The sequence below is a fragment of the Rhinopithecus roxellana genome, chromosome 10, assembly GCF_007565055.1.
Source record: "Rhinopithecus roxellana isolate Shanxi Qingling chromosome 10, ASM756505v1, whole genome shotgun sequence".
NCBI classification, from domain to species: Eukaryota; Metazoa; Chordata; class Mammalia; order Primates; family Cercopithecidae; genus Rhinopithecus; species Rhinopithecus roxellana.
The window spans coordinates 71798961-71814535 of record NC_044558.1 but is presented as its reverse complement, the minus strand read 5'-3'; the positions used below and the strand labels follow the sequence as shown (position 1 = coordinate 71814535).

The following is a 15575-nucleotide window of genomic DNA, read 5'->3' as shown; positions in this document are numbered from 1 at the left end:
GACTGTGTAGCTTATGTTAATGTCACACTAATGTGAAAAGATAAGAACCAGAATAGGAAATTTGTCATGCAAACCATTGGAGTTTCAAAATGAAGGTGGTCAGCAGTATCAGATGCTTAGAGGAATATAAGGAAAATGGAAACTGAGAAAATTCTGTTTAATTTGGTGATTGGGAGGCAGTTGGTACCTTTCAAGATACCATTTAAATGAAAGCATAAGTAAAAGGTTTGCTCAGTAGATGTATCTTCAACACAAAGATGAATGTCCTTATTTTATATAAAATTATCCTTTTTTTCTTTTTTTTTAAAATAATTACTTGACATATGTTTTTATTTCCTTTTCTCCCCTTACCACAATGGATGCTCTGTGAAAACAAGGGCTTTGTTTTGTCTTGTTTTATTTACTGCTACATCTGCCATCACCTAGAACAGTATGTGTAGTAGGCTTATAAGAAATACTTGTTGGATGGATGATGGGTGGAGTCATAAACCTGCAAATGACCTTTGAGTAGTCCCTAAGTACTATATAGAATCTCACAGCCTGTTGCTCAGGCTGATCTGAAACTCCTAGCCTCCAGTGATCCTCCTATCTCAGCCTCCCAAAGTGCTGGAATTATAGGTGTGACCCACTGTGCTAAGTTGCAGTTCTTTAAAGGGGAGGTTCTCTTAAGAATATAACTGGTAGAAAAACTTGACTGAAATAACAGGGGAGAGGGATTATTTTGGGTTACCATTTATTCATTCATTCATTCATTCATTCATTCATTCATTCATTCATTCATCGATGGAGTCTCATGTTGCCCAGGCTGGAATGCAGTGGTGCGATCTCAGCTGAATGCAACCGCCTCCTCTCAGGTTCAGGAGATTCTCCTTTTTCAGCCTCCTGAGTAACTGGGATTACAGGCACACACCACCACACCCAGCTAATTTTTGTATCTTTAGTAGAGACGGGGTTTCACCATGTTGGCCAGGCTAGTCTCGAACTCCTGACCTCAAGTGATCCACCCGCCTCGGCCTCTCAAAGTGCTGGGGTTACAGGCGTGAACCACGGCGCCCAGCCTGGATTACCATGTATTAATATTTTTGCTATCTCCTATTGTTATTCATAGATGATCTATTCAATCTTGAGAAAATGGGTTACTAGTCAGGTGTACAGCCTACCTTAGCAGTACACACATAAAATTATTTAGCATGAAGTCAGTTTTTATGATACTTTATAAAAATCTTGTATCTGTTTCATCTGCAAGTTTAATTATATCTCTGTTTTCATCTGTCTGTTGTTCAAGTACATGAAAAATCTGACACGTGTTATTATTATGGCAAAGACAAATGACCTAAAGAAAGAAAAATAAAGGGAAATTATTATATTCTGATGTTACTAGAAAAGTAAAACAGTTATTTGAAGTGCTATAAAATAGAGACTTAATGATGTTAAACATTGGAGTATAATGACTCTGTTTTTGCTAGGGTATTTTGTTTTTCATATGTTGACAAGAAATCAAAACAAATCCCTGTAAAATGTTAGAAAACTAGTAAATGATACATAATTATTTTATAAATTTATATCTAGAACTTGTAATTTTTGAAAAAGAAAAAGTTTTACATTTTGTATGTGTGTAATTTTGATGTGAACTTTTAAACATTTTATTTTTATGGATTAAATACCAACCAGGTAAGAAAAATTTAAAGATTTGATAAAGCCAATTATCCAGTAATTATTCTTTTTTTAATATGCTTAAAATATTTTATACTTTTTTATAAAAGTAATAACACAAAAAAAGCCCAGTATGGATGTGACCAGGAAATCAAACTAGGATAATATAGAAATGTAAATATTATTGTAATACCCAAGCTGCCTTTTCTTCCTGTTTCGAGTGCAATATGTTCAAGTATTTTGTAAAGATAAATTATAATATATAATTTTGTGGGAATTTCTATAAATTGGATCCCTCCAGTCTATTGAATCCCAAGAAAGTCATTAACTTGAGGACATGTTGTAACATAAACTGAGTCTCCAGGCCAAAATTTGTTTTAACCCAAATGCCCACAGATGCCCCAGTTCTTGATGTTCAAAGGCATGTTTATGGAAGTGGATTGTATCAAACTCACCTCAACGAAGGGGACAAATGTATCACCGTCTCATCCCTGGGCATATAAGAATTGTTTTAGAATTAGGGGTGCAGATGACTTTTGAAAAAGCCGCCTAGATTATAATCAGATATAGCTGAGAACCACTAGTCTAAAATCCTTAATCCAGAAAACACCAAGTTGTATCTCTGAAATATTGTATTGCTAGAGATAAGTCATTTTTAATCATTCCACTTTTATTTGAATGTCGTTTGGATATGATCCACTCTATTACAGCACAACTCACCTCCTTATGCTTTGGATCCTAAGGTGTATCTTCTTTTCTTCTCATTTTCCCAGATTATCTTCTCTTACTTCTATTGGGCTGTCTTTAACACTCAATTATTGGGCTATTTTCGCAGGCTTTCTGGCTTCTGAGCTTAAACAAATTTCAGAATGTCTCCTGTCAGTATACTAATTCCTAGAGAGACCCAACCTACAAATTTTTGTGTGATATGTACTCTGGTTCACATGTGTGGCATTAATCCCTTGACAATGATAATCCTGCAAGCCCTCCTATACCTACTATTTGACTTGAAAGTCGATGCCACTATTTGCTATCTTACCATTGAGAAATCTTTTTTTTTTTACCACATTGCCACTTTGAACCACACAGATTGAAATCCTTCATTATTGCTTACCCAACTTCCCTCTATTGCACCTCTAGGGATAAAACAATCTTTACTTTAACTCCTTTTAGTATTTAATATTTGCAAGATCCCTTATAATTTGATTAAAGTATGCTTAGTAGGTCAGTGAGATACTTTGTTTTCCTGGGATCTAAAACATTTTTTAAAAAGTCGTTTTGTAATTTCCTACTTGAAAAGTCTAGATTAAATTCTTTTTACTGACTGGACTCGGTAGCTCATGCCTATAATCCCAGCACTTTGGGAGGCTGAAGTGGGCAGATCACCTGAGGTCAGGAGTTCATGACCAGCCTGGCCAGTGTACAGGGTACAGAAACCCTGTCTGTACTAAAAATACAAAAATTAGCTGGGCATGGTGGTGTATGCCTGTAATCCCAGCTACTAGAGGCTTACGCAGGAGAATCACTTGAACCCGAGAGATGGAGGTTGCAATGAGCTGAGATTGCGCCACTGCACTCCAGCCTGGATGACAGACCAAGACTCCATATCAAAAATAAATAGATAGATAAATTCTTTTTTCTTCAGACAGAATCAGATAATCTCAGTAAACCTGGTGTGTGTGTGTGTGTGTGTATGCAAATCATATGACTAAGAGTGTTAAGGTAGCCAAAATCTTTTAAAGGCTTGACAAGTAGCAAGAAACAGTTACTTAGTGAAATAACTAAGAATAGTAAGTAGCTGCATTTTATTGGAATATTTTACTGTGCCAGCTAGTCTTGAAAGAACGAGCACCTTCTGTATCTTCACGCTCAAGCTACAGTGCTTATATTGCAATTCTCTGTCTTTGTTGTACATCTTTGGAGCTTTTCAAAAGTAAAACTTCTTGGATTTCAACCATAAATATTCTGATAAATTAAAAAATGAAAAATAAAATAAAAATATTTTTAAAAGTAAAATCCAGTAAAAAAATTATCAGAACTCTTCAAACTTGAATATGTACATAAGTGACTTGGGGATTTTTTTAAAATACAGTTTCTGACTCAGTAGATATGGGATGGGAGGTTTAGATTTTGAATTTCTCACATGCTCCCATTTAATGTTGATTCTGTTAGTCTATGGTCCCTATTTGGAATAATAAGGAATTGGAAGGAAGTGATTATTCTCTTTAATTCTGCTGTTTCTAATGTGCTAAAAGATTGAGAACTATTACCCTTAGTATTATGAGGATTAGAGACGTTCTATCCTATATATTTTTTAACAGAGGTATAATTAATATACAATAAAATGCATAAATCTTAAGTATTCAGTTGGATGAGTTTGTTGTTGTTGTTGTTTTTTGAAATGGAGTCTCACTCCGTCGCCAAGGCTGGAGTCCAGTGGTGCAATGTCGGCTCACTGCAACCTCGCTTTCCAGGTTCAAGCAATTCTCCTGCCTCAGCCTCCCGAGTAGCTGGTATTACAGGCATGCGCTACCACACCTGGCTAATTTTTTATATTTTAGTAGAGGCGGGGTTTCACTGTGTTGGCCAGGCTGGTCTTGAACGCCTGACCTCAGGTGATCTGCCTGCCTCGGCCTCCCAAAGTGTTGGGATTACAGGTGGGAGCCACCACACCCAACTAGTTGGATGAGTTTTGACAGTTAACACACTGTAAACATCATTCAGAACAAATACATATGAAAGTCCTTTCAGATATGAACAGTTGATTTTATTGACTATAATAAGGATATAGTTAGGAACTAAAGTTATGTTCATATCTGAAAAGCCTGTGTTCTGATTTGCTATTGAGTATCCTCCAACCCATCCAGTAAGGACTGCATTTTAGGTGATAACATACCAAAACATAAAATTTAAGACACAAGAGATCCTGCAGTAAAGAGTTTTCTTCTCACCCATAACTCTCAGCTGCCCAGTTTCTTTTCTTAGCAAATAGACATACTGATATGACCTGCATATGTATGTGTATGCACACAATTCATATACAGTATGCATATGTATGTATAAACACATACATACATGTGCATATACCTGGATCATAGTTGATCCTGATGAATAGAGACAAGAGTTGATGTGTGTATCTCTCCATTCTTTTTCTTTAAATACAAATGGTGCTGGGCATAGTTGCTTTTCTGCTAGGGTCTGTCTGCAAGAGGCCCTGAGTCATATGGAAATTCTGTGTATCTCTCTCTCTCTGTCTCTCTCTCTCTCACACACACACACACACTGCACGCGCAAGTGACTATACTCTGTATTCTGTTCAGTATTCTTAGAAATCATTCCATATTAGCCCATTATTAATAGATATTTACATCTGTTATGAACCACATTTTTAAATACAGTCACCTATTTATCCATATATTTAAAAAGATATGCATGTATATTTTTAATAAGTAAAGCATTACATTTAAAATGAATAATTTTGGGAGGTTTTGGGTTTAATACTGTATATGTCACATGCCAGGTTTGAGAATAATCAGAATATGAGTTTGCAAAGAATCTTAATTTCTTGCTGTACCAGTCACTGTTAATCTTTCTTAAAAATTGTATTTGTAAATACAATTAATAAAACCTAAACCAAAACAATTGCAGGGATGTGCCTGAAAATATTTTTTAAATATGTTATACGCTTCAAATTACAAAAACTTGCCGTCTGTAGAAGGACATGTCTATCTTTGTTTTTATTTGGTAGATAATAACTGAAAAAAGAACAAGTACCATGAATTCATTTTTAAACCTCTTTGGCTCTTTCAGAACACTCTCCTAATATAATGCTGTTTTATGATAATGTTTATTTTTCTACCTATGAGCAGGGGTCCCCAACCCCTGGGCCTACGGACCGCTACTGGTCTGTGGCCTGTTAGGAACTGGGTGTCACAGCAGGAGGTGAGTGGCCATGGGGAGGGGAGAGGGAGGGCGGGCAGGTGCACATTACTGCCGGAGCTCTACTACTTGTCAGATCAGGCACAGCATTATTGTCACGGAAGCGCAGACCCTATTGTGAACTGCAGACGCGAGGGATCTAGGTTGTGTGCCCCCTCACTCCTTCTGTGGAAAAATTGTCTTCCTCGAAACTGGTCCCTGTTGCCAAAAAGGTTGGTGTCTGCTGCCTATAAGTATGCTATCTATTGAAAAAAGGGCTGATTATATATTCATCAGGTAATTTATAGTTAAAGTATAGATAGGAATCATTTTAGATACAGAGTACCATTTTGAGGTGTTTTTTTTTGTTGTTGTTGGTTTGTTTGTTTTTTGAGACAGAGTCTTACTCTGTCTTCTGGGCTGGAGTGCAGTGGCACGATCACACCTCACCGCAGCCTCCACCTCCCAGGCTCAAGCAATCCTCCCACCTCAGCCTCCCGAGTAGCTGGGACTACAAGCGTGTGCCACCAATCCCAGCTAAACTTTTTTTTGTATTTTTTGTAGAGATGGGATTTCACCTTGTTACCCATGTTGGTCTCCAACTCCTGGGTTCGAGAGATCTACCCACCTTGGCCTCCCAAAGTGCTGGGATTACAGGCGTAAGCCACTGTTCCCGGCCCATTCTGAGTTTCTTAAACATAAAGAAATAGAGTAATCAGGGATACTTGGGGAAAGGGATTATTTTGATGTTCTTTTCTTTCTTTTAACTTCAAAACACTTATCCTGAATATTAATTTGTTTCTGTAAAGACAATTTTTATTATAGTCATAGCTATGCCAACCTTGTTATGCAAAAGAAATTTTATTTCTTAGCCATTTAGGAACCCCGTTCATTATTACAATTAGCTAAGAAAATTGAGTTAATTCAGAATTTATTTTGTTGATTGTTTAGTTACTAGCTTTATTAAGAGTCTATTAATATATTTTTATTTTGAATTCCGTACTATCACCATTTGTGTTACCATATGGTCTACTTACTAGCTTTTCTTCGCTTTTCCCTCCAAATTAAAAGGTTGGACTGAATAATCTTAGGTCCCTTCCTGATCTAAATCATACTGAAAGTTAAAAGTTAAATATTACTTTTTCTGTACACAATTGTGTGTAGCTAATTTCATATTTAACTATAAAGTTTTTTTAAAAAAAGAAAAAAACCTTTTTAAGGACACAGGGCTCTTAACGTTAAAATACATTTTTAAATAACCTTAGAATATACCACTGTTGTGTGTCAGTCAGTAATTAGTATTTGTTGAGTTAATGAATTGTGCAGAGGAGGTTTTCTTCCATAAATGGGGTGTTACATTTAATTGTAAGTGTTGTAGCTGTGGTCCTCTTCTCTTCTTACAGTGTCTCGTTTCAGCTACTACTCATTGCTGGATGATTCCCAACACTCACTAGCTCTTGCTCTTTTATAATCTGTTTTTGTTTTACATTTAAAGAGGCTGGAAGTAAAGATTAGTCAAATATACAGTCTTGAAAATGTTAACTAGAGTTGTGGACATGGAAAATAATCAGCTTTTAGCATGTGATGGATTTCAGTGAAATTGTTTTCAAAGTAGTGGCAGCTGTATCTATTGTCAGTTCAAGATGTAAGCATTTCATAGTAACCTTACATAATAGAAACGTTCTTTGTTTTTCCTTTTTATCAGAGCAAGTTACCAATGTTCTTAAAAGTGCAGCTCTCACCATTATCTTGTCTAGACATCACGTCTACCCTACTGTATTTAACAATCCATTATTACCAACCACTTGTTCAGATTTTATATATATACGGTTAGTAAAATATACTCACATAAGATTTACCTCTCAAAGTCTGGATTCCCAAAACAACTTGAAAAGAAATGATTTATTCTGACCAAATTTCAAAGAGTTTGAAAGTTACAGTTTACCAGATTCTGGTCATGTTGTTACTCCAGAAACTTGTTGAAGTAAACGTATAAAGTTTTTATTTTAAGATAATCTAAAGCTATCTCTATAAGATAATTTGTGTCATATTTAAAAGCACGCATCTCTAAAGGTAATTTAGTTATTTTGTACCTGATATCTGTTTAAGTAGGAAGTTTGCTGAATCTGTTAAGATGTTATATTTACATCAAGTATAAAATATAGACAGTACAGATACCAAGTCTTATAAGAACCATGCTTAAAATGGTATGAGTACCTTAAGGGATGAGGCCATCTTGGACCTTATCCTTGGGGATGTTACCACTGAAACAAAAAATACCCAGTTATAAAGCAGTTTCAGTAAAGGTTTTCCCCATGGCATAAACCCAAGTATAAGCTTCATTTTCTCACCTCTTCTCCTCATCCACTGTCTACCAGTGTTAGGTAAGCATTTTACCTACTGGTTCCAAATTACTGTTCCATGCTGCTCAATTTTGTTTTCTTAAGTCAACAATTTTTTTTAGTCTCTGAGTATTTCATGGTAAGGACATTTATAAATGGCATGGTATAATGGACACTGGATGCTTGCACTTAGTGTTTTTACATCTTAGAGACCTTTTCCTCTTTTTTTTTCCCTTTTTTGAAACGAGGTCTCGCTACATTCTCCAGGCTAGTGTAGGACCCCTGGACTCAAGGGATCCTTCTGCCTCGGCCTTCCAAGTAGCTGGGATTATAGGCACAAACCACAGGGCTCCTCCCTTGTTAAATGGGATTAATTATAAGTTCTCTCACAGAATTGACAACCTATTATATGTGAAAGCCCCTTCTGTATGAAAATCACCATACAGGTGGTTATGGTAGTGTTAAGTAATACCTTCTGCCTGTTTCTTTGCAGCTTTGCAATATTGATTACTTTCAAATTATTTCTTAAGAATATTTTAGGCTGGGCATGGTGGCTCACGCCTGTAATCCCAGCACTTTGGGGGACCGAGGTGGGTGGATCACTTGAGGCCAGGAGTTCGAGACCAGGCTGGCCAACATAGTGAAACTCTGTCTCTATTAAAGATACAAAAATTAGCCCAGCATAGTGGTGGGTGCCTATAATCCCAGCTACTCAGGAGGCTGAGGCAAGAGAATCACTTGAACCTGGGAGGCGGAGGTTGCAGTGAGCTGAGATCACGCCATTGCACTCCAGCCTGGGCAACAAGAGCAAAACTCCGTCTCAACAACAACAACAGGAATATTTTATAGCAAGTTTGTGATATAGGTTTATCTCTGAAAGGTCAGCATCAAGATTTGGGCTATTTGACTCTTACCTCTTCACTTCTTTGGTTTGTTGTTTTTTATCCTTTTCCCCACCTCCTTCCTAATTTGTTAAAAATGAAATGTAAAAATGCTATTAAAAAATAATTTGTTTTGCAGCCAGGCGCGGTGGCTCATGCCTGTAATCCCAGCCTTTTGGGAGGCTGAGGCGGGCGGATCACGAGGTCAGGAGTTTGAGACCAGCCTCACCAACATGGTGAAACCCTGTCTCTACTAAAAATACAAAATCAGCTGGGCATGGTGGTATGTGCCTGTAATCCCAGCTACTCGGGAGGCTGAGTAAGGCAGGAGAATTGCTTGAACCTGGGAGGCGGAGGTTGCAGTAAGCCGAGATTGCGCCATTGCGCTCCAGCCTGAGTGACAGAGTGAGACTCCATCTAAAGAAATAAAAATAAAATAAATTGGTTTTGCTTATTTTGGGGGACTTTGTGATTTTGCTTTTACATTTTTCATTTGGCTTACTCTTTTTATCTCAGTGTTCCTTATCTGTTTTGCTAGATATAAGAAGTAGCATAAAACGATTAATGTTTCCTCCTTCTTAGAATTCTCTACCATCCCTCTGTTTTCCTAAAGCATAAGTTCTCATATTTTCCCCTTCATCTGTCATCTCTCATTTTTAAGATGTGATCTGTCTTGAAATATCTGCTGTCCTCTCTTAACTATTGTTTAATTCAGGTATTGTGCCAGGAGAGAATAAACTTGCATGTTTTATATGCACTTGAGTGGTGCTTATAATTACAATGTGAGTTAATTGATATTTTCAGTCCATTTATAAGAAACATTTTAAAAGCTGCACTAAGAAAATCTCGTGTTTTAGTTAAAGGTAACTTGAAAGTAAACACTAGAAGTGAATTGATGATTGTCTAATGTGTGGTTTATTGGGAGCTAATTATGTTACATTTCGTTGTTTTTCTTTCCTTACTCTTCTTTCTTTTTGTATTTTTTATTTTTTGGGTTTTAAAAAGAAAACCATTGTACGACATCAGACAATGCAATATATGTCATTTCTGTTTTGAATACTGATTTACATGAATTAGCTGGAGGAACATTTGTAGGAGTTTTTTGGTCTGCCTCAAAGTCAAATCTAAGATTTTTAATCCCTTAGTTATTTGAACTTGAGGGGTAAAATGAGCAGTTCAGCATAATTTAATTTTCCGGTTGGCTGAAGTTAGCCATGCTAAACTCTGCTATGTTTGTTATTATGTTTTGCTTTTTTAAAAAAATCACTTTTAGTGATGTATGTAATACAGAAAGAAGTGTGTTCAGAACCTAGTTGTTATCTGAGTGCTTTTTCCACAAAGCAAATACTCGTGAGAACTACCGTTCAAGGCAAGAAATAGAATATTACCAGCATCCAATAATCCCTTCATCTCCCCACGTAACCTTTACCCCCTTCAAGGTAACTACTAAATTGATTCTTAACATTGTAGTTTAGTTTTGTCTGTTTTTTTTTTTTTTTTTCCCGTGGTGGAGTCTCGCTCTGTCCCCCAGGCTGGAGTGCAATGGCGCCATCTTGGCTCACTGCAAGCTCCGCCTTCCAGGTTCACGCCATGCTCCTGCCTCAGCCTCCCAAGTAGCTGGGACTACAGGCACCCGCCACCACGCCCAGCTAATTTTTAGTAGAGACGAGGTCTCACCGTGTTAGCCAGGATGGTCTTGATCTCCTGACCTCATGATCCACCCGCCTCAGCTTCCTAAAGTGCTGGCATTACAGGCGTGAGCCACCGTGCCTGGCCTCTGTTTTTGAACTTTATACAAATAGAATCTCATGGAATATAGTATTTGTGTCTAGCGTCTTTTTTTCAACATTGTGTTTATGAGATTTGTTGATGTTGTTACATGTTGTATATCTGCTTATGGTTTTAATTTGCATTTCCCTGATTAGTTATGCTGAGGACCTTTTCCTGTGGTTATTGGCACATGAATATCCTTTTTTGTAAAATGCTTATTGAAATTCTTGCCCATTTTTCTAATGAGTTGTCTTTTTTTTTAAGTTGATTAGTAGAAGTTCTTTATATATTCTGAATACAAGTTGGTTATATGTGTTGTAGATTTTCTTTCCCATTTTGTGGCATTCTTTTGATATCTTTGGAGGAATAAAAGTTCTTAATTTTGTTGTAATCTATACTTTTCGTTCTTTCCTATTGTTATTTGTCTTACTATTTAAAATTTCTGAAAGCTTTCTTATTTTGTATTTTACATGGAGTTATAATTTTCTGAAAATAATTTTATGTGTAGTTGGTATTAAATATAGCAGGGATCAAAATTTTTTTCCACTTGGACATCAATTTGACCCCAAACTGTTTGTTGGAAAGACCATGCGTTTCTCCATACTCTGCATTGACACCTGTGTTATAAGGTATCCATGTAGGTCTGTATGAATCTGTTTCTGGACTCCATTCCATTGGTCGTTGATCCCGCAACAATAGTACCCCACCTTCATTATTATAACTTTTATAAGTCTTGGTATACGTAGAGCTAGTCTTCCTACCTTGTTTTTCTTTTTTAAGAGTGTGCCTGTACTTGGAGGTTTGAATTCTGTAGAAATTTTAGAGTCAGTTTTTCAAGCTCTCAGAGACATTAAACAAAGCATGTTGAGATCCTGGCTCAAGATATGTCAAGAAGTTGTAGTTCAGCTAGCAGCCAGGGCTATAGGGCTGCAGAGGTGACTGGAGCTGGTAGATTGACTTCCATAGTCATTCATATGCTGTTGGCAGAAGATTTTGGTTCCTTTCCTTGCCAAATGGGCCTCTCCACAGCACTTGCTTATGACATAGCCTCCCCTGAAAGAGCGACACCTTAATGCTTTCGTTGGTTGAGTCTCCAGGTCACATACCATCACTTCTGCCTTGTTGTGTCCATTAGAAGTAGTCACTAAGCCCAGCCCAAAATCAACAGGAAGGAATTTGGCAAGGAGGTAAATGTAGTCATTCCTCAGTATCCATGGGGGATTGGTTTCAGGACACCTCAAAGACACCAAAATCCATGGATGCTCAAATCCCTTATGTAAAATGGCCTTGTATTTGCATATAACCTACACACATCCTCCTGTATACTTTAAATCATCTCTAGATTACTTATAATACCTAATGCAATGTAATGCTATGTAGATAATTGTTTGCAAATCATTGCTATGTAAATAATTGCACTATATTGTTTAGGGAATAATGACAAGGAAAAAATTCAGTACATGTTCAGTACAAATGCACCCATACCCGTTCATCTTTCTCCCCCAAATATTTTTGATCTGTGGTTGGGCAGTCCATGGATGTGAAAGCCGTGGATACTCAGAGCCAACTGTACCAGAGGGCAGGGGTCACTCGGGGCTATTTGGGGAATTAGCCATCATATCCTCCCATGATCAGTGTTACTGAAGTTAGCAGGTTGATTACTATTTTCAAATAACTGACTTTTGATTTTATTTATTTCTTTCTTCTTTAGTATACTTTACTAATTTCTGACTTTATTAATAATTTTATTTCTATTTTGGGGGGGCTTAATTTACTATTTAAAAAAAAATTCCTGAGCTAGATGCTTATTGATCTGCAGCTTTTCTTTTAACATTCTTTTAAATTCTGACTCTTGGCCAGGTGTGGTGACTCACACCTGTAATCCCAGCACTTTGGGAGGCTGAGGCAGGTGGATCTCTTGAGGTCAGGAGTTCGAGACCAACCTGACCAACGTGGCAAAACCCTGTCTGTACTAAAAAAAATACAAAAATTAGCCAACATGGTGGCTTTTTTTTTTTTTCCCAAACATTACCTTTAATGGCTACTTTTGCACCAGCCCAGTAGATTCTAGTGCATCCACACTATGGAATTGTATATAGGCAGTAGAAGGATTAACAGAATTACCATAGTACATAATGGTGTATTACTTTAGTAGTTAGGTAAGTAGCATAGGAACTTTGGTGTTAGGGGATCTGGCTTGAATCTCAGTTCAGCTGCTTAATATGTGTCTTTGGGAAAGTCACTTAACTTTTCTGAGCCTTGCTTTGCTCATCATTGTAATGGGATTGGTGATACTACCCACTTCATAGTAATGTTAGAATGAAGTGAGTATATATATTTATGTGGCCTATGACATTGTCAGTAATCAAAATATCTGCTGTTATTGTTTTGTGGATTAGCCTGGGATCTTGAAATAAGGCCCAAATTTCAATTAAGTAACTGGTAAGTCACACTGAGAAAAAGCTATTCCTTTGGTAATTCCTTGTATTGTAAATTACTGTAGTTTTCCCACTTAACTGGGTTCTAAGACACCCAATGGTTTTCTGAAACCGCAGATAATACTGAAGCCTATAGGCACTATATTTTTCCTATACCTACATATTTAAGATGAAGTTTAATTTATAAATTAGGCACAGTAAGAGATTAACAATAAGTAAAATAAAATAGAAGAATTAATGTAAAAGTTGTGTGAATGTGTTCTACCTTCTCTTTCTCTCAAAATATTTTATGAGCTATTTTGGACACCTATCACCTATTTTTGGACCATGGTTGACCTTGGATTACTGAAACTATGGAAAGCGAAACTGCTGATTGGGGGTGGGGGGACTACTGTGTAGTCTTTGTGAATGGATTAAAATTTACTTCATTAAACCCAAAGAAAACATGACAATTCCTGTCACTTTTATTTAGTGATTCTTTCTTAGTAGAAGTCAAAGAAAAGGGCAGTGCAGATACTGGAGAACTGAAATGTGCAGGTTGGTGATAATATGCTGTTATATTGTCATCTCCATAATTTTCGTATGATGGTAGTGATTGTATTGAGGATAGTGAGACCTGATTTTTGTGCAGATGTCTTTTAAAGGTTAATGTGCCTGGGAAACACTCTTTAAAATATGTAATAGCAATGTTATTTAGGGATAGGGATTTTTGTCTTTCATTTATTATTTTAATCATACAATCTCTTTGTTAGATTGGTAAGGAATGTTTTCTTTCATGGTACCTTTGAAATAATCATTTATGGTATGTAAATTCCTTGCCGGCAAATATAGATAGTGTACTTTCCTCCCATTAAAAACTGCTTTAAGATTTTTTTTTTCCTGAACATTGTCCTGAACGTATCCACTCCATTGTCTTTTGCTGTTAAAGAGACTGTATTGAATTGTGTTGCTTATTTCTATCTTTAAGATAATTGAAGATTATTTGTCTATCATGTGTCTATTTTCATTAGTTTCATTGTCTTCTATTGGGAGTCTCTATTATAATTCTTGCCCCAGAGTTCTGACAGTTTTATATTGTTCTCCAGAAGTTACAGATCATATGAAGTCCTAATAATAATAAACATTTTTTAAATCTAGAGGGTTTAAATAGTACTCATTATAAATCTCTAATTGTCTGTTTTAGTAATTCTTTGTAGCTTTGGAAAAGCTTGAAGAAACACGTACGATTCTCTCAGTAGAGGCTTTCTTACATACAAATATGTTTTCATTCCATGTTTTTTTTCTGCAGTACATTCTCTATTGTGATTGTTAAAACTCTAATGGCCCCGTGTAAAGCAAAAGAGTAAAATAATGTTAAATTGACTTTTTACTTGAATCTGGCATTAAGGGAGGGTAGTTTGAAGCATGTTTAATTTTTTAAACTTTATACTAAAAATATATTCTTCTTCACTGAATTCATCAGTTGCATAGCCAGCTGTGCACAGCCAGAAGTTTAATATCTTTTCTTCCTACCAATAGCTAGCATGTGTTCAGGATACGATATTGCCTAACCTTATTAACAGGCTGAAAGGAAAATTACCTAATTAATAATCTTTGCATCATTTGGAGTTCCTTGCCTATCGTAGGCTTGCCGTAAATGTTTGTTTAACAGTTATGAATGAAACTGGAAAGGGTGCTTCAGTCTCATGTAGCTTGGCTCTGTCATTTGCTAATTCCAGCCAATGAAGATAAATATTACAGTGAGTCTTCAAGAATCTTTGCTTTTAAGCAGTTAGAAAGTAAAAGAAGCAGCAAAACTATTTCATTCATTTGGTTGCAAAAACACAGCCAGCCAGCCTGTAATGGTTTTCAAAACACACAAGATTGAGAGGATTTCTCATAAAGTTAGTACATATGACTAAAATATTTATTGAGATGTATGTAAATTATGTATTCTCATTAGATCTTTACAACAACCTGATTTGGGAAAGGAAGGAATTATTATTATTATTATTTTTATTTTTTGAGATGGAGTCTCACTCTCTCACCTAGGCTGGAGTGCAGTGGCACGATCTTGGCTCACTGCAAGCTCCGCAATCTGGCTCACTGCAAGCTCTGCATCCTGGGTTCACGCCATTCTCCTGCCTCAGCCTCCCAAGTAGCTGGGACTACAGGCGTCCGCCAACATGCCCGGCTAATTTTTTTGTATTTTTAGTAGAGATGGGGTTTTACCGTGTTAGCCAGGATGGTCTCAATCTCCTGACCTCGTGATCCGCCCATCTTGGCCTCCCGAAGTGCTGGGATTACAGGCGTGAGCCACCGCACCCGGCCTATTTTTATTTTAAAATGTATTTACTTTTGATATGCTGTTTTACATAATATATCTAGGTATGGATTGTTTTTGAAATTTATTCTGTTTAAGGTAATTTATGTTAAATTATGCCTTCTCTATCTGAGAGTTTGTTTTTCATTAGAGCTGGAAAATTATAGTGTTATCCCTTTGAATATTTAATATCCTCTATTTTCTATTTTTATGTCCTCCAGTTGAAATTAGGTCCATTTTTTTTATCCTGACTTATTTTCCTTACACTTTT

At 36.5% G+C, this 15575-nt stretch overlaps 1 protein-coding gene across 23 annotated transcripts in view; it reads left to right on the top strand.

Annotated features, from left to right (window-relative positions):
• The window catches only part of PPHLN1 (periphilin 1), a 129368-nt gene that overhangs the window by 77954 nt on the left and 35839 nt on the right, over positions 1–15575 (top strand). The gene's annotated exons all lie outside the window — the stretch shown is intronic.